The sequence below is a fragment of the Calidris pugnax genome, unplaced genomic scaffold, assembly GCF_001431845.1.
Source record: "Calidris pugnax isolate Ruff unplaced genomic scaffold, ASM143184v1 scaffold188, whole genome shotgun sequence".
Classification (NCBI taxonomy): domain Eukaryota; kingdom Metazoa; phylum Chordata; class Aves; order Charadriiformes; family Scolopacidae; genus Calidris; species Calidris pugnax.
In genome coordinates, this window is record NW_015091257.1 from 7,232,262 (window position 1) to 7,254,991 (window position 22,730).

At 37.0% G+C, this 22,730-nt stretch overlaps 1 protein-coding gene across 2 annotated transcripts in view; it reads right to left on the bottom strand.

Moving 5' to 3' along the window:
* Window positions 1-22,730, bottom strand: part of NLGN4X (neuroligin 4, X-linked) — a 203,645-nt gene that overhangs the window by 179,716 nt on the left and 1,199 nt on the right. The gene's annotated exons all lie outside the window — the stretch shown is intronic.

Below are 22,730 nucleotides of genomic sequence, written 5' to 3' on the forward strand. Positions count from 1 at the left end.
CTGCAAGTGAACTGTTCATGCACCAAAGAATTCTAACCAGATGCATGATGAGAGACAAATGAGGAGCATATCCTTCTTGCAGCAGGTCATCATTCCATCCATAAAAGAATCACCAAAATCCACATCTCCAAAGCCTGTGATACATTTTTCCCCTGTCACTTTCATGGAAACTATGTGGATTAGAAGCAAACAAATATACAAACAAACAAAAACCCACACCAAACACTGCAGCAGAATGAACTCATACAATTGGTCAAGAATGGAAACAAATAGTTACCACTGATTTTTTTTATAACATTCCTCTATTACTGAAACTTCCTGTTTCTCCACCCAGACTAACTAAAACCTCTGAGATAAATCTAAACACTAAATTCCTTAACTCCAATGAATACTCAAATTTACAGACTCCAAAGATAAATTAATCTTACTATAGTCTCTATGTCTATTCTCTAGAGAAGCCCTAATTTTTTGTTATATCCTATATTTACAGGGTTTTTTTTACCTGACTGAGCCACCTATACCTGCTACAGAGGTGCTGTCTCTCAAATTGTCTAACTGATAGATCATTATGTTGTGAAAGATGTTGTATCTACATTTCCTTAGGAGGTAATGCTCAGAAAATTTGTTGCCATCATGTGTTCAGTGTAATGTTTGCTGCTTTGGTTTCCGCCCGTTAGGAGATGGTCTTCTGCATCCAGAACCTCATCATTTTTTCCAAGTATGTCTGATGGTAACATGAGTGATGTTAACTCTCTTTACATACCTTGCTAAACTTTGAGATTACCTAACTGAAATTTTAACAAAAGAACTTGTCTTAAAATTGCGCAATGAAAAATGAAGTAAAATAAGAATGGCTTTCATCCTAGTAGAAATCATTATATAAAGAAGGGGCAATGAGGTTACTGGTTCCATCTCTTTGCATTCTGCATTAAACTGTCAGGTGAAAATAAATATCTTAAACTGCAATAAATATATAGAGGTGGTCATCACTGAACTACAGCCGCAGAACATTTAGACATAATTCCCGTTTGTTTACCTTGACATTGGATTTCCTTCCCTATCACTTGCCCCTTCTCCTTCCAAAAGATATTTAATAATTTATTTCTTCTAAGTAGTTTTTACATGTGTAGAGATTATCATCACAAGACAGGGGCAGATATAATCACATCCTAAATAGACTATAAACCCACCCAATTTAAACTGAAGGAATGCGTTTTTCTGGCTTCCTTCCTTGTCTCAAAATGATTGGCAAAGAATAATAATAATTATTATTATTATTACAAAAATAACTTGTGAGGGGGTTGGGGAGTAGAGAGCATCAAACCCAAAGTACAACAGCAATCCAATAGGATCATCTTAGCAGTCTGTAAAAACAACTAGTGTGGCTAGAAGCATTCAAGTATTGATTAAATTGATTTCTCCAGACATCTCTTCTACATGCAAAACTTTATGTGATGAAGTAACTAACACCAGAATCTATTTCCAGGCACACGGAGGACAAGGTAGTCATCAGGAGCGGTCAGCATGGATTCACCAGGAGCAAGTCATGCTTGATCACCTTGATAAACTAGAATGAAACAACTGGCTTAGTAGATGAGGACAGAATAGTGGATATTGTCCACCTGGACTTCAGTAAGGGTTTCCACATCTCCATAAGATCATCTTGGAGAAGCTGATGAAGTCCGGGCTGGATAACGTTTATAAATTCCTGAAGGGAGGGTGCAAGGAGGATGAGACCAGGCTGGGACCCCTAACACAAGAAAGACATTGAGGTGCTGGAGCAGATCCAGAGAAGGGCAATGAAGCTTGTGAGGGGTCTGGAGAGTTAGTCTTATGAGAAGAGGCTGAGGGAGCTGGGGTTGTTCAATTTAGGGAAGAGGACACTGAGGGGAGACCTTATCGCTCTCTACAACTACCTGAAAGGAGGGTGTAGAGAGGCGGGGATCGGTCTCTTCTCCCAAGTTACAGATGATAGGACAAGGGGTAATGGGTTCAAGTTGCGCCAGGGTAGGTTTAGACTGGACAATGGTTGGGCATTGGAATAGGCTGCCCAGGGAGGTGGTTGAGTCACCATCCCTGGCTGTGTTTAAGAACCGTTTAGATGTGGTGTTGGGAGATATGGTGTAGGGGAGAACTTTAGAGTAGGGTAGATTGTTGGACTCGATGATCCCGAGGGTCTCTTCCAGCCTAGATGATTCTGTGATTCTGTGATTCTTTTCAGTGATGCCCAGCAATAGGGCTGGTGGTAATGGGCACAAACACAATCACAGGAGGTTCCCTCTGAATATCAGGAACCACTTTTTTAATGTGAAGGTGACTGAGAAGTTGCACAGATTGCTCTGAGAGGTTGGAGATATTCAAACACTGTCTAGACATAGTCCTGGACAACCAGCTGTAGGAGTCCCTACTTGAGCAGAGGGGTTGGACAAGGTGATCTCCAGAGGTCTCTTCCAACGTCAGTCATTCTGTGATCTGTAAATATATGTACCTTTTTCAAGAAAGACAGAATATGCCATCAAAATGGGAGTCTTGCCTAACTCAAAGAAGCCAGACTCCTGTTCCAAAGGTTATAGCAGATGTTCAGTGTTTGGTTACGACTAATTCATGCCAGTGAATCACTTAATCAATTACCCAGATCATTATTTCTCCTCATGGAGCAGTGTCATTTGGTATTAGCAATTGAAGACCAGCTTGAGTTATAATCTCCCACATCTCAAGTGAATATCTGTGCAAAACTGAGCAAAAGCCTCCTTCAAGTCAAGTAGAACAAAGATTGCTACGGTCCTGTACCTCCAGGGGTTGTTCTGTCTTCAAAAGAGACAAAGGAAGAAACATATTTTAACTCTTTCCCACTTGATTTATATCACGATAGAGAATCATCTGCCTACCGATGGAAAGTCAGAGTCAGAACAAGGGGAAAGAAACAGCTCCGTCTTCTTCCAGCACTACAAAGAACTCAATGACATGAAACTTTTAAGCATCCTCACCAAGAAGAGGAAAGCACTCTATCTGGAAACCATAGCCTTGAGAGCAAACACAAACACATTTGAAACCTATAAAACTGTTTCACATGACTGTTAGGACAGCCCCTCTAAGTTTGCAGCTTAATTGCTCTGTCTTTACTACCTTCCCCTAAGCCTCATTTCCACAGTTGTCTGCATCACAAGGACTCCTAGTAAAATCACAATTCCCTTCCTTTTTACATATGTGGGGTTTCCTTCCAACAGATAAAATCACTGTTAAGTAGGAGTAAAGAGGAAGAGAGGAGTAAAAGGGAGTAAAGAGCAGTTCCAGATCATGGCTCAACCTGCCCATACCCTAGTCTGCCCCAACTGATCCATATCCTACCCAGCTTGCAGTCTGAATACAGCCAGAATTTACTTTGGCAACAAAGAGCAGTGACAGAAATACAGAGAAATTTATATCTAAGGTTCACCTTTCTCTTCCCTAAAATTCAGGGAACAGAAAAGTCTTTTTCCGGAAACCTTTCTTCCTCTAATTAAATTCCATTCTGGCTTATCTGGACTGTACTTGAAACTATCAGTTTTCCCTTCTCTCCCTATTTGTTTTCAGGAAAGTTTTGGCAGTTTACCAAAACCATAGTATATAAAAAAACAAATATTTTAAAATGTGTATCCTTTTTTTACAGTCAAAATGTAACATAACAGCAATGATGGCAGCTGCTACCAGCACTACTATTATATTGGGAGTGCATAAGGAGACTGAAATTCAGAGAAAGGATCCTGTCTGCACAGGAATCTCATGACCAACCCCATTCCCTGATCTCAAGAAGCAAATGAAGCAGGGACAGGAGGTGAGATGGAATTTTTGGGTCAGAAAACTAAACTAGGTCCCCTCTACAACTGGGATTTGGCACCTGCAGCCCAACCTCCCTGTTCACTACCAGATTACTGTCAGCTGAACAATGTGAAGTCCTGTAGCTCAAGTGGCACCAGACCATGCTAAGTGTTAAAGGTATGACTTTAAGGAGTTTTGTAGAAGGTGTGGTAAATGTTTTACTTAACATCTTATGGGGTTTGATTTTCTTTTCTTTTCCTATAACTTGCAACATTCTGTGAAGACCATACAAAAAGCAGTCTTAATTTGATCCCCTTATGATATGACATTATTAAAGGATATAATTTGAAAATAAATTACCCTGTTTTATTGACTTAACATTCTGGATGCACAAACTGGAAGAATTTGTGATTTTCCTAAGCAACTTTAAATATGCTGCTTTTTAACTTCTTATTGCTTTATCTTTTTCATCTGAATTATACTTGCAGACTATTATAACAAATAACAAAGCATATCACCATTCAACTTGTTATTGCCATTTGCTATATGTCTTCTACAGTGCATATTATTTCTTTCTCATCTCATCTTCTTAATTTGCTGGATGTGCTAGAGGTGAAAAGGGAAGGGAAGGGAAGGGAAGGGAAGGGAAGGGAAGGGATGCTATATGCCTAATAACCTTCCGAACATATGCAACAGTGTAATACCTTTGCCTTCATATCTCACCTCTTTTTGAATATTATCTTACTTTTTAAAATGAATGTCTCCCTATCATATACCCACTTACATATTCTTGTTGTAGCAAACTGATTCACAAGTTCCTTAAACAAATCTTAGACAAATAAACACTGAGGCAAGAATTTAGTAGAGAACTCCATATGCCTTCTTCACACTTGATGACTTGAGGCTGTTTTCAAACCCTATACAACAGGTGAGAATGTGGACCTCAATAGTTTTGGTAAGTATGAGGTATTCAAAGATATTTGTGTAATAAATGCATTTTTCAATGTTTCTACTAAGAATTCAGTCAAATGCAGAAAGTTAAATTCATTAATTATAACTTAATCATTCATTTTAATTTCATTGTGTTGAATGAATCATGTAACAAATGTTAGAGAAAGGTTAAGAGTGATGATAGATTCCTGGAACACCCACAAGAGATGCATGAGCCCCTGACATTGGATTATCTCAATCCTCAGCTAATCAACCACTCCATGTACTAACTGAATCTATTAGATTTAGAATTCTCCAAAATTAGCATCAGGCAGTGTAAAATAATTAATTAAACAAGCTAATAACAAACACCGGAATAATAAAAGCCCTTAAATTTCCCCAGAGGGGGACAATCAATGTGTCAGTAAATTTATTTACATTCCATTACATGAACTGAGTAAGTTGTCTAAAATGTTTCCAGTGTCTTGGAATATTTTCTGAAGATTCTAAAGCTTCCCAAAAGTCTAATAAATCTTCTCTTGTCCCCCATCAGAGCGAAAAATGAAAAGATTTCTCTCACTGTAGGGCTATGTATAAAGTCATTGCTCTGTATTTAGAACATTCTGTTTTCGGCTAGACCTTGCTTGCTCAAGGCTGTCAGTCATCTTTAGATCTCCTGCCTGCAATAGCAACAGGCTATATCACACAATGTTGATTACAGGTCATAACAAAAACAAATTTATGATTGTCATGAGTCCAATATCTCCACTCTCTTTCCACTTATCTGGTTGAGAAGTCAATTGCTTTTATCTGCCCTGCTGTTACCCCTGAATACAGACATTCAGGAGTGAATGAGTTATTAATATGTTGGCCTGTTAGTATTTTAGTCCCCAAAATTGAAGAAAGGCTACAGTTGCTTTGAGCAGAAACTAAGAGATTGATCCAGAGCCCTTTGAAGAAAAGTAAAAGTCCTCATGAGATCAGTATACTGCAGAAGTCAGTCCAAGTACCCCTGCCTCATATCTGCTACCTCATACTTGGCTGCAGCCTATTGGATACACAATTTTGGGAGGAAATTCAGACAGGACATAGGTAACCATACTCAGTGGTAGCTGCTACTGGAAAATTAAAAATCACACATAAGAGCATGGTTGTGACAGCAATAACTATCCCAAGGTCTCAAGTACGGCAATAAAGAGGAACATATTTTAAAAGTCTCTTGCACAAAAGCAAAACTGCTGCCATTTTGCAAACCACAAGGTAATTTTTACCTCAAAAGGCTTTAAGAACTGATTATATACCCTGAATTCTGTAAGAAAACAAAACTACTCTGACCAAACTGGTATATCACATGGTACATTGTAGTGCTATGTGAAGACAACAGTTCAGGTCCCGGAAGCTGAATGCCAGAGAACTTTCTGCCTGAGCAAAGCACCCAGCATCTGGAGGACTGAAGAGCACTGCCATGTCACTGTGCTGATACGTGTACTGAGTCCAGCTCTCCAAGTAACTTAAGAGTTACAGGTTGCACAGTGCTGCAAAATATTTGTAGAAGTACTACTCTGAGAACACACAGACTGCAGAAACATACAGGTGTGGTCAATATTAATACAAAGGATAATGTTAAAGTATAAACTCACATCAGGCAGCTAAGTGGCCTGATTTTCAAAAGCTTTGAAAAACTAATACCTCAAAAAACCTCTCTGGTGTCAAACCACTGCAGCAATAAAATCCTTGTCTTTCTTGAGCACTGCAAACTCCAAATATTTTGTATGTTATTTTTCAAAAAGTAATTGCCTATTTGTAGAAAATTTTCTCCCCAGAGGTAACTATGCTAACAAAGATATTCTGCATGTGAGTAGCCATTTGAAGTTTTTACAAATACACTTGATCTTCCACTAATACATAATCTGTATTACAAACACACAAAAACATTACAGTTTGCAGTTCTTTTTCATTCTTTTTTTCTATTAACCCAAGACACAATTTAGACTCATAGATGGACTAGTGATAAATGCTTTTGTTGTAGTCATCGGTTGGTTTTAGTTAATAATTCAATTATTAAATCTCCTCAGTAAACACTAGGACATTATGGAAAATGCTTGTTGTTGTCATTTTATAATAGAGCTCTTAACTTTGCATTATTTTAGGGAAGGCCTTATTTTTTTTTTATTTTAATAGTACTATTATTCTTAGAAGTTGAAATTGAACTTGAGACATTGAGAAAAAATCCTATCTATAGAAAACACAGATCATATTCTTTTGAAATTAGATTTTTGTTATGTAATTCCTTCCAAACATGTAAACAGAAATTGTCACTATCTGATTATCTATGCACAAAGAAATGCTACTCTTTCACCAAAAAATCTGATTGGAATGTATGCCCTCACAAAAACAAACCTCCCTAGCTTGTATTCAAGAGACAGATGTTCACAGTAAATGAACCACTACAGACGGTCATTTTTTTAGTTGGTTTTTTTTTTTTTAGAATTTGAGATTGCATTTGTTTCAATTTCCTTTTTAAAAAAAAATAATCAGTCATTTAAAAAAAAAAAAAGCTATACATAAAAGCCATTTAAGATTATCAAGTGGATCCATGCAATCTTTTGTTTGGCAATGAAAAACACCAAAAAATTAAAAGAGCTGAAGAATACATAGATGTAGACATAGATACAGACATAGACAGAGACATATTATTTTTGTATTAGAACTTGACATTTCTTTATTTGAAAAATAATAGCTTAATGTGAGTTTAAATTAAAAAAAAATTCAAACATGTCTAATCCTTTAGCCCTTTTCATGTGAGAAATATTAACTGCTGCTGAATTCAGAGACCTGTGTTGCAACTACCACTATATTAGCTATTCCCTTGATTGGTATCCTTTGGTAAAATTTCAAAATAGTACTGAAATATTTTTTATTACTTAGAGTTATATAACATGCCTAACCATGATTATAAATAATGAAGCTAGTTTTCTGCTTCCAAATTTTCATATTGCAATTAATTCATAATGCCAAAAAAAACCTTTGGAGTTTAGAATGTTCAGGATTGGCTAAAAATGGAAACTGCTGCTTTTATTGCTGCATTTGGAAGTTTTAATTTTATGTCTTGAGTTAAATAAATTTAGGCAGACAACCCTCATGGAAATTTTCTTTCTGAAATACCTTTGAAATTTCCAGTGACTATATTGTGAACTTAGTCTTCTAAATGTGTTCTACATTGCTCTTCGCCACCTCCAAAAAATTCTGCCATTGCCACTGTTTTCTGCTTAGCAAAACTTGCAAAAGAATAAGAGATGGTAGTCTGAGTCCTTAAACCTCAGCCACAGTAAAACATTCCATTATAATTATTTCCAATAATCATAGAATACTATGCCTACTATATTTATTTTTTTTAACACACCTTTTAAACTCAGAATAGTTGAAAACCCCACAAAACACCTCCACACATTTTTTCAGGAGTATGTCTCACACAGAATTTACTTGTAGATCAACTGGCACGTAAAATATTCTCTTTCTTTCATCCATAATTATATGCATCTGATATGCATCTGATCAGATACACATATAACTGAGTAGCATCTATTTTTCACGTACGACTAAAACCACTGAATGACAATGACGGATGGAAGAATGAAGTTTCTTGATAGCAATAACCCACAACAAATTGTGAAAAACCTGCTAGAATGCAAAAGTTTAAAAGGACAAAAGTCTGATCATTCAGGCCTCTGATATGTTTAGTAATAAACTCAAATTAAGGCTACAGCCTAGGCTATCAATGGCATTCAAGCATATCAGGCATCCAACAATCCCACACCTTATTAAGGAGAATGTGTTTGAAAACGACACAAATGATCAAACGTCAATAACTGTATTGCCATGAAAAGAGCAGTCCTTTATGCTGAAAGAAGATCCATAACTTTATATAACAGAGATAACAAAAAGCACAATTGTAAAGGACCTTTGCTCCAGAAATAACATGGGTGTCTCAGGGAACACCTTAGAACAGGAAAGCCAAGAGCATATAGTCTGTGGAACACAGTAAACTGACCAAGATCACATTTACATTCATTGATCAGGTTTCACCCTCTCAAATGAATGTATTGCTTACAAACATTAATCACAAGTGCTTAATGTCATTCTAAAGAAGATGTTAAAAAAGATAAATTGCATCCCAAAATTCTTACTTCTTCCCAGAAATTGTGATGAAAGTTTAGAATAACTAGTTTGCACACAACTGCCTGCAGTTCAGAAGAAGATCTCTGTGGTACACAAAAAGAACTATCTCACAGGGCACTCAAGCAAGGCTTTTCCATAAAAACTTTAGGAAAATCTTACCAAACATATGCATATGCTTTTAATGATCCTACTAGACAGTTAATCTAGTCAGCATCTGATAGTATCTAGACTGAAAGAAGAATAACAAATATTAAGTTTAGTTTTAGTTTTTCTTAGTTACACCCAAAACTTACTGCATTTCCAAGAGATTCAGAGCTGTGGTACTGGGTTTCAGTGGCATCTGAGCTAAACCAGTAGTATGAAAGCCTGATTTAGGAAATAAAGGGCACTAGCAGACAGACAGAGCTCTCACTGATCTGACAGAGACATCTCTGAGAGATAAATGCTCATTCACCAGTAGGGAAATGACTGAAACCCAAAGGCTCTTGGTGTCTCTAGCTACAGTAATCTTCACTGAACCAAGTGTAGAAAAAAAAAAAAAAAAGTGTGAATTTTTTGTCATACAGATCAGCACACATGAGAAAGAATTGATATCTAAAATATGTGGCCCTAAAAATATAATGCATTCCTTCCTAGCTCTTCCAGTTTGTGTAATGTATTCAATAGGTATTTGATAAAAATATTTGAACACAGACTCACTTAACACAGAGTTCACCATGGGAAACAGAGTAGCAGCCCTTCAAGGATCTTTCATTAACTGCTAAAGAGTGAGGCATACGGTAAAATAAAGTTTTGGGGGCTTTTTGTTGGGGTTTTGGGTTTTTTTAGTTCATTCTTTTTTTTTTGAGGGGGGTGATGGTGAGTTTTTCCTCAGTTCTTATATCAGTACAATCCAGAATCTATGCAGTCACAATTTCTCAGCTTCTTTAGTTTGATCAGCCAGCCTCTAAGAGTAAAGTCTGAGGCATCCAGCCACTGGACAACAGATCTTATGATCTAAAATATTTACTTGGACTATTAAGAAACTCTTGCATACCTTCAATGCATACATTTTTCAGGAAATAAAACTGCAGCTAGGCTTAAAGATTTAATGAAAAAAATCTGCTACTGTTGAGATTGGTTTGGAAGAATGAACCAGTTGGTATCCAGCTCAAGAAATTCTGTGGGCACTAAAGCCAAGATCATCAAGGATAACTCTTTACTCCCTGTTGTGATACCTCAGCTCCTAGTGAATTTAGCCATCTGATCCTGCAACATCATTCCTCAAAGTACAGCTTTCTGAATGTGGCATTTCTGGGAACAGCACCAAGATATGACAGCAATCACTGTATGTGTTGTTAATGCCTGTGGCTAGATTTTGTATTTTGGAATACCTCGAGGAATCGGGTAATGCAGATATCAGGCAATTCTTGTGATGATTTACAAAGTCATAGCACATCTAAATGTACCATGGCAATTACTGTTTGATAAATGCTATAGTCTTAGGAAGAGAGGTCACCCTACCCTGCAAAGGATACATTATGAAATGCTAGAAGATATCAAGGGATACAAAGTCACCTCATACTTTGAACAGTGTACAAAAACCTACTGGTTCTAGTTACATAAATATAGCAAAACATAATGTAAATTCAGCAGGTAGTTGTCTTAAAAGATCACTAAATAGTTTAAAAATAAAGGTATTATAGTGATATGCTATACCTTTGCCTAGAGCAAGCTAAACAAATAAAAATCCTCTGAATTTTCTCTCCATTTTTGAGGAAAAGGCAATATTCAGGAGAAAGGTCTAAGCTATGCCTACATGATTCTTATTTTCGTATCGCTGATCTTAAGCTTAAGTGGTCTAACAGAAATTTTTGATTCCTGAATGCTGTTAAGACATGTTTTGTCGGCACCTCAGCCTTAGTAATGCCAAGGGTCTGCAACTGATAGCTCTGTAAGCTTTCCCCTAAGGCATTGAGGCAGTGTTTTCCAAAGCCTCCATAACAATATTTTTCTTTTTCTCTCCGTGTTTTCAAACTCTAGCTCTTGTGTTGTTATTCTTACAGTCTTGCAACTGCAAATCCCAATAGTTTCCTTATGGTAGGCCATCATGGAAACAACTACCACTACAATGAGAATGGTCCCTCTTTTTCCCACCCTCTTGTACCAGCTTTCCTTACCTTCTGTTTTGTAGATCCTATCAAAATCTAGTGCACAGCAAAATAGATCATAGTCATTTAAATACTTAGTAAACATTATCCAATGATAAATTTTAATAATCAAAGTGTAACACTTGAACCTAAATATTACCATATTCCAATCAGCACAAATAGCATCAGGAATTGAGACAACCAGTGAGAATTTTCACATGGTTTTGAGTATAGAGCATGAGGGAAGAAGCATACTAAAAAAAATAAATCATTAGTGTCGTTATCTTCATTGTTTCTACCTGCTGCAATCAGAGAAAATCCTCAGAGAAAGGTGTCCACCATTGACATTGCTTTTCCTGAACTGCCAGTGGGAAGAGTCTGGCCTTTTCTTTTCTCTCTCCCTATTGGCTCCATTTTTTCTCGTATTTTCTGCCTAAAGTAATATTCACCATTAGATGACAGTAATAAAATTCTGTGTATGTAAGCCTGTCCCAACACCCTTTATGTAACAATACTTATGAAAATCTAGGAAGAGCATCCTTTCCTATGGCTCTAGACTGCCAGTCCAGAAAAAATAAAAGAGCTGAGCCAGCAGTGTGCCCAGGTGGCCAGGAAGGCCAACAGCATCCTCGCCTGCATTAGGAACAGTGTGGAAAATAGGACTAGGGAAGTGATTGTCCCCACTGGTGAGGCCGCACCTTAAGTACTGTGCCCAGTTTTGGGCCCCTCACTACAAAAAGACACTGAGGTGCTGGAGTGTGTCCGGAGAAAGGCAACAAAGCTGATGAGGGGTCTGGAGAACAAATTTATGAGGAGTGGCTGAGAGAGCTGGGCTTGTTCAGCCTAGAGAAAAGAAGGCTAAGGGGAGACCTTATTGCTCTCTACATCTACCTGAACAAAGGTTGTAGAGAGGCAGGGATGGTCTCTTCTCCCAAGTCACAGGCGACATGACAAGAGGAAATGGCCTCAAGTTGTGCCAGAGGCGGTTTAGAATAGATATTAGGAAAAATTTTTACACTGAAAATGTTGTCCAGCATTGGAACAGGCTACCCAGGGAAGTGGTTGAGTCACCATCCCTTGTAGAATTTAAAAGACAGGAAAACATGAAGCTTAGAGTGGTTTAGTGATGGTTTTGGTCAGTGTCAGGTTGATGGTTGGACTAGATGGTCCAAAAGTTCCTTTCCAACCTAGGCAATTCTATGATTCTATGGTTCAATTTATTACCTTCAAAATCATGGTGTATAGGCCAGAGTGAGTCCTGGCATGACTTTAGTTACATCCAGATCACAGAACCCTGAAACATTTCCCAGTCTGAGTGTTGTAGCTATATCCTGATTCTGTATTGCCAAGACTCACATTCTCACCTTCTCTACTCCTTCCCAAAGTGCTTGTCATATGCATTTCTGAAGCAGGATTGAGTGGTGCTGCAGGTTTGGAATTCTCCTAATCTAGATATCTGAAAATCATTTTGTCTCCTACAGAACATAAGCCAAATCAAAACTACAGACAAACCAACCAAAAAGAAATTAATTCCTTTACTCCACTCTCTGCATTGTCCCTCCCCCCAAAACAAACAAACAAAGAACAACAATAAAAAACCTTCCCCCCACAAAAAACCCAAAACAACCAAAAACTAACCTCAAAGCCAAAACTATTCAGACAGATTAAATACTCTGGAAAGCACGTAACAGTCTAAGTAAAGTCTAGATTCTTTATGTCTTTATCTTTTTCTAATCCATTCTATTTATTTTTTTGTGTGGAAAAGTGTTTATTTTACTACAAATAAAGACAAAATATTGTTCTACAAAAAACAGAGTTCTTCAGGCAAATGTTTTATCAATCTTCTCTAGAAAACCATTTCTGAACTGAGATATCTCCTTACATAAAATTCAGTGCTTATTTATTCATAGAGAGTATGTACTATAAATAATCAAACCTGGTGCATGTCAGAGCAGAAAAAGAAGTTGGTATAAGGTAATAAAGTAGGTTGTAGTGGATTTTTTTTCTCCTCCATTTCATTTTTTATCCTCCTGTACATGAAACTTCTACCTGTCTAAAAAGAAAAATCTGAGCACATGCTGGAAGTTAGCATGGACTCAGAATTTAAAACATTTCTACCTGACTTTAAATTCTGATGAAACAAAATCCTCCTGTTTAACAAGAATTATCTAAAGAGAACAAATAAATTTAAAAGATAATTTTATCTCTAAGAGTAATTTGCTTAATTTCTAAGCCTATTTACACATTGTAAAATGTATGTCATGTTCAAGAATCTCATTTTCACCACCTCCTGTCATTCACCTCTATCCTTGTCTTAACTTTTCAGAGTCACAGTGTCAAGAAGGCTAATGCAGTTACATGAATTTGTGATGGACCATTTCACTCACATTCATTAGGGCAAACATACGGCTGGCTGGTAAACAATTTACTCCACAAAGAACAAGTTCTTCTTAGCTGAAAAGAGACTCCTGCCAAATTAATACATTAAATGATGAGATGTTCGCTGCAAAAGGAAAAGAAAAATCCTGGAACTTGACTATCTTTTTTTAAGCACTAAATTAATGCTTCTAGACACTCAAATATTAGGCACAGTGCCACTGAAGACAATGGTATAAACCAACGTAAAAACAGTGTTAATGAGTTCTTAGTCATGCTTGTAATCTTTTAAATATACAGCTCACAGCAAGTGAAGAAAAATGGCTCTGAAGAGTGACGAGGTATGTATTAATGTCCATTTATGTATATAGGGGAAGCTTGTTTATTAAGGACATGACTGGAAGGCTAGTACTCTGCATACTCCAAGGAAAATCTGTTTTCTTCTGGCTGCTTTATATCTCACCAAAGATCTACTATTTTAAAAAACAACATTTTGGGCTAGGCAGAGGTACATCAATTCTATTTTGTTTTTAAAAGTGATAAAAAACTTATTTGTAACTATAGAATATAACTTAGGTGAGGTAATAGTACAGCAGTCTCTGCACAGACTCTTCATCAACTATTACATTAACATCTTTGAGGGATCTATATGAGTAGGATGAAGACACATTTTACTCTAATTTCCTTCCCTGCCCATGTACCAATGACAGAGCCATCAAAACCCACATAGTTTGTTAAGCCTGCCTTTATATAATCCTCAGTAAATTTCTCCACATTCTGCATCCAATTCTCTGCAAAACTAATTTCTCTCAGGAACTGCAGGTTAATAGTAACATTTGCCATAATGGGAACAAAAAAAAAAAAAAAAAAAGACCCAACAAACCAAAAAAAAAAGAAAAAAAACAATACACAAAATCTCCATGTATTAGAAATTAAACAGAAAAGATTATTTCTTATAATTCTTGGGAAAAATGGGATTAAAAAACCCAAATTATACTCAGTGATGATACCACTGGATATGGTTTCCGTAAAAAACAATGGCAATTTTTTAATAAATGCTTTATTTGGACAAAAAATATTTTAAAGATTATTAAGAAGAAAATAAACTCAATTTCCATAAAAACTACATCCCTACAGAGTGATGATGATACTAAGAATAATATTTTTACCCTTTTACATATAGTGAACTTACTTCTGATATATTGCACCCCCTCAGGCTAAAACAAACTTTCATGTTCAAAAGCATCACCTCCTCTTGTAAGTCTCATATCCCACTCTTAGAAGCTCTCCAGAATCCGGTATTTGAACTGTCGCTCCTCTGACTAGTCTACTATGCTGTACTACATCTGCTGTCCCTATGTGTCATTCCTGCATTCCTATCCTTTTCTTACATTCCCATATTGTTTCACCTTGTATTTAAGACTCTCTCCCAACTGCAAATGACTTCTTACCTGATCCCATTTGCTCTTCTCCATTAAAATCCTTTTTCTGTGAATGCTAAGGATGTTAACCTTCCTATGAAACTGGTAATCTGTCTGCAACTCATTGCCTGTTCACAGTCTCTGACTAGGATGGGAATCATAGGCATTGAGAACTAAGAGAAGGAAAACATCACACCAAGTTGGGTATGATGAATAAGAAAACGAGGGGTTGGGCCATTAAAGAAGCAGCCTCATCTTGCACAGATGAGAAGGTAAGAACTGGAATGTGCAGGCTCCTCACATTAGACATAATTGTGCTCAGTGGTTAGCTTTCAGGCCTTAAGAGACCGAAATTTTCTTCCAAAACGGACCTGGATCATCTCTCCATCATCTTGTTACACCTCTGGCTCCAGATAGTATCTTCTACTTTACAAGTTTTTGCTCTTCTTGACTAAACCAGCTCCAACTGGTTTCAGAAAGCAATGAAGTATCACGCCTAACCAAATGGTCACCCTCCAGAGGCACACAATCTAAAATCTACCACAGAAAGATGTTTCTGTGAAGTGTTATGGTCTGGTGATCATTTACTCATATACCAAATAGCTGCCCTGCATTATCAAATTCCTAAAGCACTGAATCTTAAACATTATGTTAAGATTATTTCAAACCAATATAAACACTAATTATTTCTCTTCAAAAGATGTAATTCAAACAGTTCATCTACAAGATCTTGAGAAAAAGAAAGACATAACAAAAGCAAGATTAAACAAAGTAATACATTTTCTTAAGAACTGTTAACCTGTTCAGATTGAAGCAATAAATCCACCTATCCTGCACTACAGCTTGTGTACCTGAACTAAAGCAAAGTACTATCCCAATGAGCATGAAATTAATATGCTAGCTCTTCCCTAAGGAGATCCCCCCAGCTCCAAGATTATTTTCCCGTTATGCCAATTGCTATTATTTAATCTGTCAAAACCAGTGAATCAACATCATCTGTCCCCCAATTCATCACCTGCACATCGGAAACTACACACATGGAACATTTCTAATTTGGGCAGCAGACCTACTGCTGGCTGTGTTAATACAAATTCACAGCCGCAGGCACCACAGCTCATCTGTCCAGCTGTGCATAATTTGCAGAAAGTTCTACTTCCCCTCACACCATTGTGTACTAAGAACTTATCTTTGCTTTCATGTAGACAATGTAAAATGCAGTAGGCAGACACTATAATAATTACATTAGAGACAGAGAAATCTTTGGCTTGGGAGACTCCAACTACCAAATCAGTGACTATGTACCTGACTGAGAAACAACTTTGATTAATATTGTCTTGAAGTAAAGCATTGAACTGTCTGCTCTGAAATTTGGGTAATAGGGAACATTTCATACAGCAATAACTCACTAGCTGTTTCCTCTGGTTGTTGCTGGAATTTCTTTTCTTTGTTTGCCTGGACATCCCATGAAATCCAGATACAGTCCTATTACTTTACAAACTTCCAAGAGTTTTGGTAATGGCAGATGTACCAAAGATTCACATGGGCTTCAGCTCTTCTTCCACAAATAATCTGGAATCCATGAGAGAATTTTTGCCCTTTTTTGTCACAATTGCCTAATAAATAATATTGAAATCTGTGACCTAAAAACAGTAAAACTGAACATCCAGGGAGATAACATAACAGTATTACAAAGCTAGTTTGGAGACAAGGCAAAAGCTATCTCTTCAGCACAACCACAGCTAATGAGACAACTGCATGGAAAGGTGTACAAACTGGATGTACGTCTTCCAACAGTTTGATAACTAACACATATCCAGCTTCTGTTGAAAAGCAAATCCAAGAAACTTCAGGAAGAAATCACAGACATTAACAAGTCTGTACAACCATTTGTCTTTATAAACACAGTCATCAACAGAACATGAGTTGAGACAGTACATGCTCCTACATCATCTAGTGTGCATAATCTTTTGAGTGCACACTAGAAAACTGTGCACTTTTCTAGACACTAGAAGTAGTGTCTGTTAATATTAATGGTCTATGCTACATTCAGTAAGAAGATGAGTAAAGATTTAATGTACCTATGGCTTATATCTTATACGGTCCCATATGAATAATGTGCTATTTATGTTTATTTTAAAAGACAGAGCTGGAAATCTTTATCAGCAGATCAGAAAACGTAGGATCATATCTGAAAGCATAAATATATTCCCTACTAATTTTCAGGTAACTTGCAACATGTTCTGTATATGTCCAAGTGCTCGAAAGAGATATTTCATGGATAAGCAATACAGATTGGTAAAGTAGTAGAGAGAAAGGAAAAAACGGTGGGTTTTTTTTGTTTTCCGAAAAAGAACTTTCAGATGTGTAATTACAATATTGGTAAATTTTGAGTAATTCCAGGCTCCTTTTAATAGTAGAGTTCTGCTTAGTGTCTGCAAACAACTTTATTTAACAGATGGAAAACTGGCTAGAACGTCTACTTTGTCAGCTTAAGATTTATGGAAATCTTAAAAATTAAGTCTAGAATCAGGACTACAAACATCAGCATGAAATGAAGATATAGAAATAGACAGAAGAATCTGGTTCCATTCTAAATTCTTTATTTCAAAATGAGAGTAGCAGCTTTGTCCTTGTTTTATTACATTTGGATGGATAGGAAGTAGGGCTTTTATGTATCAGAAGTCAAAAGTATGACTTTTAGCATAGTATTTGTTTATTGGAATAGAACAAATGGGTATTTGGAGCTGATTAGTGCACAGTCTGCTTTGGAATAAAAAAAAACCACCAAAATAGAAGAGTTATTGAAATTCATCCACTTTCCACCAGAGTTCAAAGGCATAAAAGAAATTCTGTCACAGAAAATACAATTAATTTATTTGAGCCCCCTCCAAGAATTTCCAAACAATTTTGTTTTAAAGACATTAAACTGATTATTTTTTCACTGAGGGTCCAAACTGACTTTAAAACATAATAAACCTTGATCGTCAACCCAGACATGTCTGGCAACAGTATCACAAGATTACCACATGATGGCACTGATCAACGCGGCTGCGGAGTCTTACTTGGAAAAACCATTAACTTGATAGCAACACTACAAAGTATGGTCCCAAAAGTCTGAAAATCTGTTCCTTCTGTACTGGGCCCATAACCAGGCCAGACACTACAACAATAGCCATTTTCAAAATAATCAAGCCATTCGACCACTTCAAGCAGCACTTTGGGCCAGAAATCCTATTCATGCTTGTCCACTTCCATTTCTGGCTGCACTAGACATCTTCTGAACAACAGTGACTACCTCCACTTCGAGGACAAAGGAAAGGTCTTACCTCTGGACTCATTTGCACTGAGAAGCAGTAGGCTACAGATTTTTGTTTACTGCATCCAATATACGCAAATTATTTAAGATGCTATTAGATGGAAGTTTGCTACTATCAAGATATGTCACTGGTATTTCATCTGTCATCTATTACGGTGAAATAAGGAACTGGCTTAGTCTCAATGATTTCTGTAACAATCACAAAAATATTTTTCTATTTATTTAAAAATGAATTCATATACAAGTAAATAAAAATGAGCTAATTCATATGATATATGAAATCGTAACAGCCCCTGCAGAATTAGCCATAATTGACTGCTGGTTAATCTGGGAAGAAAACCAAACATTTTTTTCTCCAAATCTCTTAGTTACATTAATAGTTACATTATTATGAAATTATTACATCCTATCTAATAACAGAATCAGTCTTTAGTATGATTCTATCTCATTCTGTGCAGTATTTAAAAATAGTCCTTCCATAAGCAATGAAAAATAATTCTTTCAAAGGAAGTTATTTGAATAACATTAAACTATGACAGCTATGTACTCCTCTAGTTTTCAGAGTGAAGTGAATAAGTCCACTGTGATACTGTCTCAAATATTTTTTTTCTAACAAGAGTGCCATTCATTTTCAAAGCTTACCTCTCTTGAAATGCTCAGCCTCCCCATCAAGTTGCAAATCCCAGTGAGCACATAAATAACAGAAGACAGACAAGCATGGAAAATCCTAACCCTCTACTGAAGCTAGTCAGTGGCATACACTTACTGAGATATGTCCTGTGACACTGAGTGGTGTGTGGGCTCAGCACAGAAGACAGCCGAATGAAAGAATCATACATTGTGACATCAGTAACTACAATTTATTTTTAGATTATTACACTACAAATCTGAGCATTCCTAGCTATGGATCGTTCTGGCATGTGGTCATGCATTCGGTTTGAATTAGCCATGCCACTGGCAAAGCCCCACTGCAGATCTGGAAAAGTCAGTGTTCTACAAGGGCTGCTTCAATTCAGATCCTCATGCAACCTATGCGTGCAAGCCACAAAGTAACCCTGTTTCATATACAGCTTATTTTTAATGTCAAAATTCATCCCCATGAGTTTACATGAGCTAAAGAGGGATCAGTTTGCTTGTAACGTCTCCAAAATAATTTCCTACCTTTTAAATTCAACCACTGCAAACTGCCTATAAATTATATTTTCCAATTTTCTCTTTTATCCATTTCCAAGTTATGAAAATTTTATTTGGATTAGGATTGTGTCCCATCTAATTGCAAATAATTTTCAAAGAGTACTGCCAGTTCCTCTACTAGGCAGTGAAATATTTTTTTTTCCCTTTGGTGTTTGGGGGGGGTTTATTTGTGCTTTTTTATTTTTTTCTTCTAAATCCAATCTGGGGACTACGAAAACAAATAAAATGAGAAGTTGAGAACTATTAAAAGGTGACAGAGTTGAGTACATAACCCTGTCAGGTGTGAGGATCGAAATGGCTCACAGCATAAATGCTTTACAAACATTGCTTGAGAGCACTTGGGATGGACTGTGACAGAGGATAGCTGCAGTTGGACATGAGAGCCTTATATTGATCTGTGCAGCTCATGTTTATGTTTTGGTTTTATTAGATTTTCACAATTTTTTTTTAAAGACTCGCAGCATTATAATTCAGTGCACATAACTAACCAATCTTACTCATGCAGAAGAGATCTTGAATCTTGATGACAAGCCTTCAAGTGACAGAATGACTAAATTATATGCTGGTTATAGCATGATGCTTATTCCTGTCCTACCCAGGTGGAGCTGTTCTTTACACTATGTGATTCAGCCATCAAATAGCAGCATGCATGTTTGAAAGGCCAAGAGGAGGCTGTATTGAGAACCTGTCAAAAACAAATGTGCAAACCTCTAGGCAGCAGCCAGTAAATGTTCCTTGAATCACTCTTTTGTTAAAAAAAAAAAAAAAAAACCAAACAAATCCTTGTTTCTATATGATACCTTTAATACAAAGCTTTAGTTAAACAGCTTCTCTTCCTGCCTCTTGCCTTCACCTCTACATGACAGGTCTTCAGCTGAAGGATGTCTATTAAGATTGACATTTTTATCAAATGTAAAAATTGTCAGGTGAATGATCTGCCCAGGAACATGAGATCAGCTAAAAAGATAAAGTCTATGTAAGAATAAAAAAAATATATAGAATAGCACAGTGTCTCCAGTACACCTACTGGTTTTGTCACTTGTCCTAATTTAATCCAATTGGCCTGTTTCATTCACGCTATGAGGCTTGCTTTTGTTTGCTTGCATTGTGATGCCCTTAAAAGAAATGATACTTCATCACTGACCACTGCACTTTGCTGATCAAGAAAAAACATCAGGAATTTTCGAACTGATAGTCTACATGTTTGTGATACAGTACTGCATTACAAAAAAATACTAGGAAAGTAATCACTCCCTCCAGAAATGCAGAAAGAAGAAAATGTATTTTCTTGTCTACATGAATGGTTTTCTGGTAGAGAACAAACCTAAGGACCATTAAATTCAATGAAAAAAAAAATTAAAATAAAAAAAAAAATTAAAATAGCTTTCAATTAGAATCCTCTTGAGGACCAAGGTGTTTTGGATGCCAAACTGAATTTCAGTTTTAGTACCCTGTGCAACTTAAAAGGTTGTACTTGCATACGGCATACCAACAATAATTGCATCTATATGATATATAGGCATATAAAAAGAGAAGAGAAAGAGAGAGCAATAACAGATGTATTTATACGCAAGGGGGTAATAATTACAAGATGATAAAAACGAGTAGGTCAAAATTAAATATAATTCTATATTATTCTCAGAAATAATACTGCCATCATAGATATTGCTGGTTTGAGTTACCAGAAACTGCATGGCATGTTTTCATGTTCTCAGTCTTTAATGATTCATTGGAATATGATTTATAAGACAATGCAGGCAAGCCCCTATTCAGTAGTATAAGCAAAAAATATTTGAAATGTCCTGCCTTAATGCTCATCTCTATAGGTGCTACCTATATAGAAGCCCACATGGGGATATTAACAGATAGAATATAAAATGTGTATTTTGTAAGTAAAATGAAAATAAAATGCAAGGATCATTTGACATATGAAATCAGCTTACTGTTACAAGGCAAAGTTGTGTTCTTGTCTAGGAATTAAGATTAGTGAAAATAATTACTTCTTTTCTTAGGGTGACGGAAAAATAGTTTATTTCTTCTGTGCAAACAGAGCATATATACACCTAATAACTAATAAACTTAATTTGTGTCCCATGGGATGTGGGCTATCGCACTTCCATTTATATGAGATGTCTAATTTAGCAGTTATGCTTTAGGAGGAGAAAAATATCAGAGATTTACGTTGTGGCGTAACCGCTTGTAAATTCATCCAGTTACGCTTTGCTTTCTGATCACCTGCTTCTAAACATAAGCATATATGCACTGAACATTATTAATCAGTGAAAAAAAAAACAAAAATTGGTCTAGAATTTTGTGTTTGCTTTTAACACTGATCAAATACCTCTAAAGAGGTCCTGTTTTTTGGTTTTTTTTTTTCCTTTACTGGTGGTGGTTTGTCTTTATACACCAAATATCCAAACTTGCGCGTGTATCGGTGCCATCCTTAACGACAAGCGCCTCCGCAAAGCCTCCGGATGCGCGGAGCCGAACCGCGGGCACCTTGTACCGACCCCAGTTCCAATGGCTGTACCGCCCGCCGCTCCTCACCGCATCACCGCAGCGGCTCCAGCCCGGGCTGTGGCTGCCATCGCCCCGACCACGCACCCGGGGGCCCCTCCGCACCTCAGCCTGCCTTTGGCGGACTTTTGCCCCCCTCACCTCCAGTCCCGCACCTTTTCCCACCTTCCCGCTCTCACCCCCACCCCGATCCGGATTAAAAAAACCCACCCAGCCCTCCAATCAACCAAACAACCACCAATAAACGTCCCTTTCGAACCCCCCCCCCCCCCCCCCCCCAACCACAGGATTTGTATCGGTTAAGCTGTTACTTTTCTTTGGTCAGTACAATGCCTGTGCATACTGATTTGTTCTTATGAGAGCATTCTTTGTCCAACAAGGATTTTATTGAGGGGCAAGAAGAGTAGATCAATCTCCATGACCCTAAAGTAAAATGAACTATTACTTTCCTTAAAGAGAAGAAAAAGAAAAAAAAAGAAAAAGAATATTCTAAAAGTGTATCAATACTCCTTCCTTGCTTCTGTCTGCATGTTACCCTCTTCTTTGTGCTAGCATCAGTATTCTGGAAGGCTGATAGATTAAGAAGCTTATCTGACTGAAAACTACTATTTTTTTTTTCTTTCTTCTTTTTTCCCCCCCCCCCCCCCCCCTCCTCCTCCCCGCCACCGCTCCGCGCACGCTGGCTCTCCCCGGTGCCAGTCCCCTCTCCATCACGTGCGGAAACCCATGCCCGTCACAAAAGCGGGCATTTTACCCGAGCCCAGAACGGAAAGAAAGAAAGGAAGAAAGAGAAAAAAAAAAAAAAAAAAAAAAAAAAAAAGGGGGGAGGGAAAAAAAAAAAAAAAAAAAAAAAAAAACCACCCCCGGAAA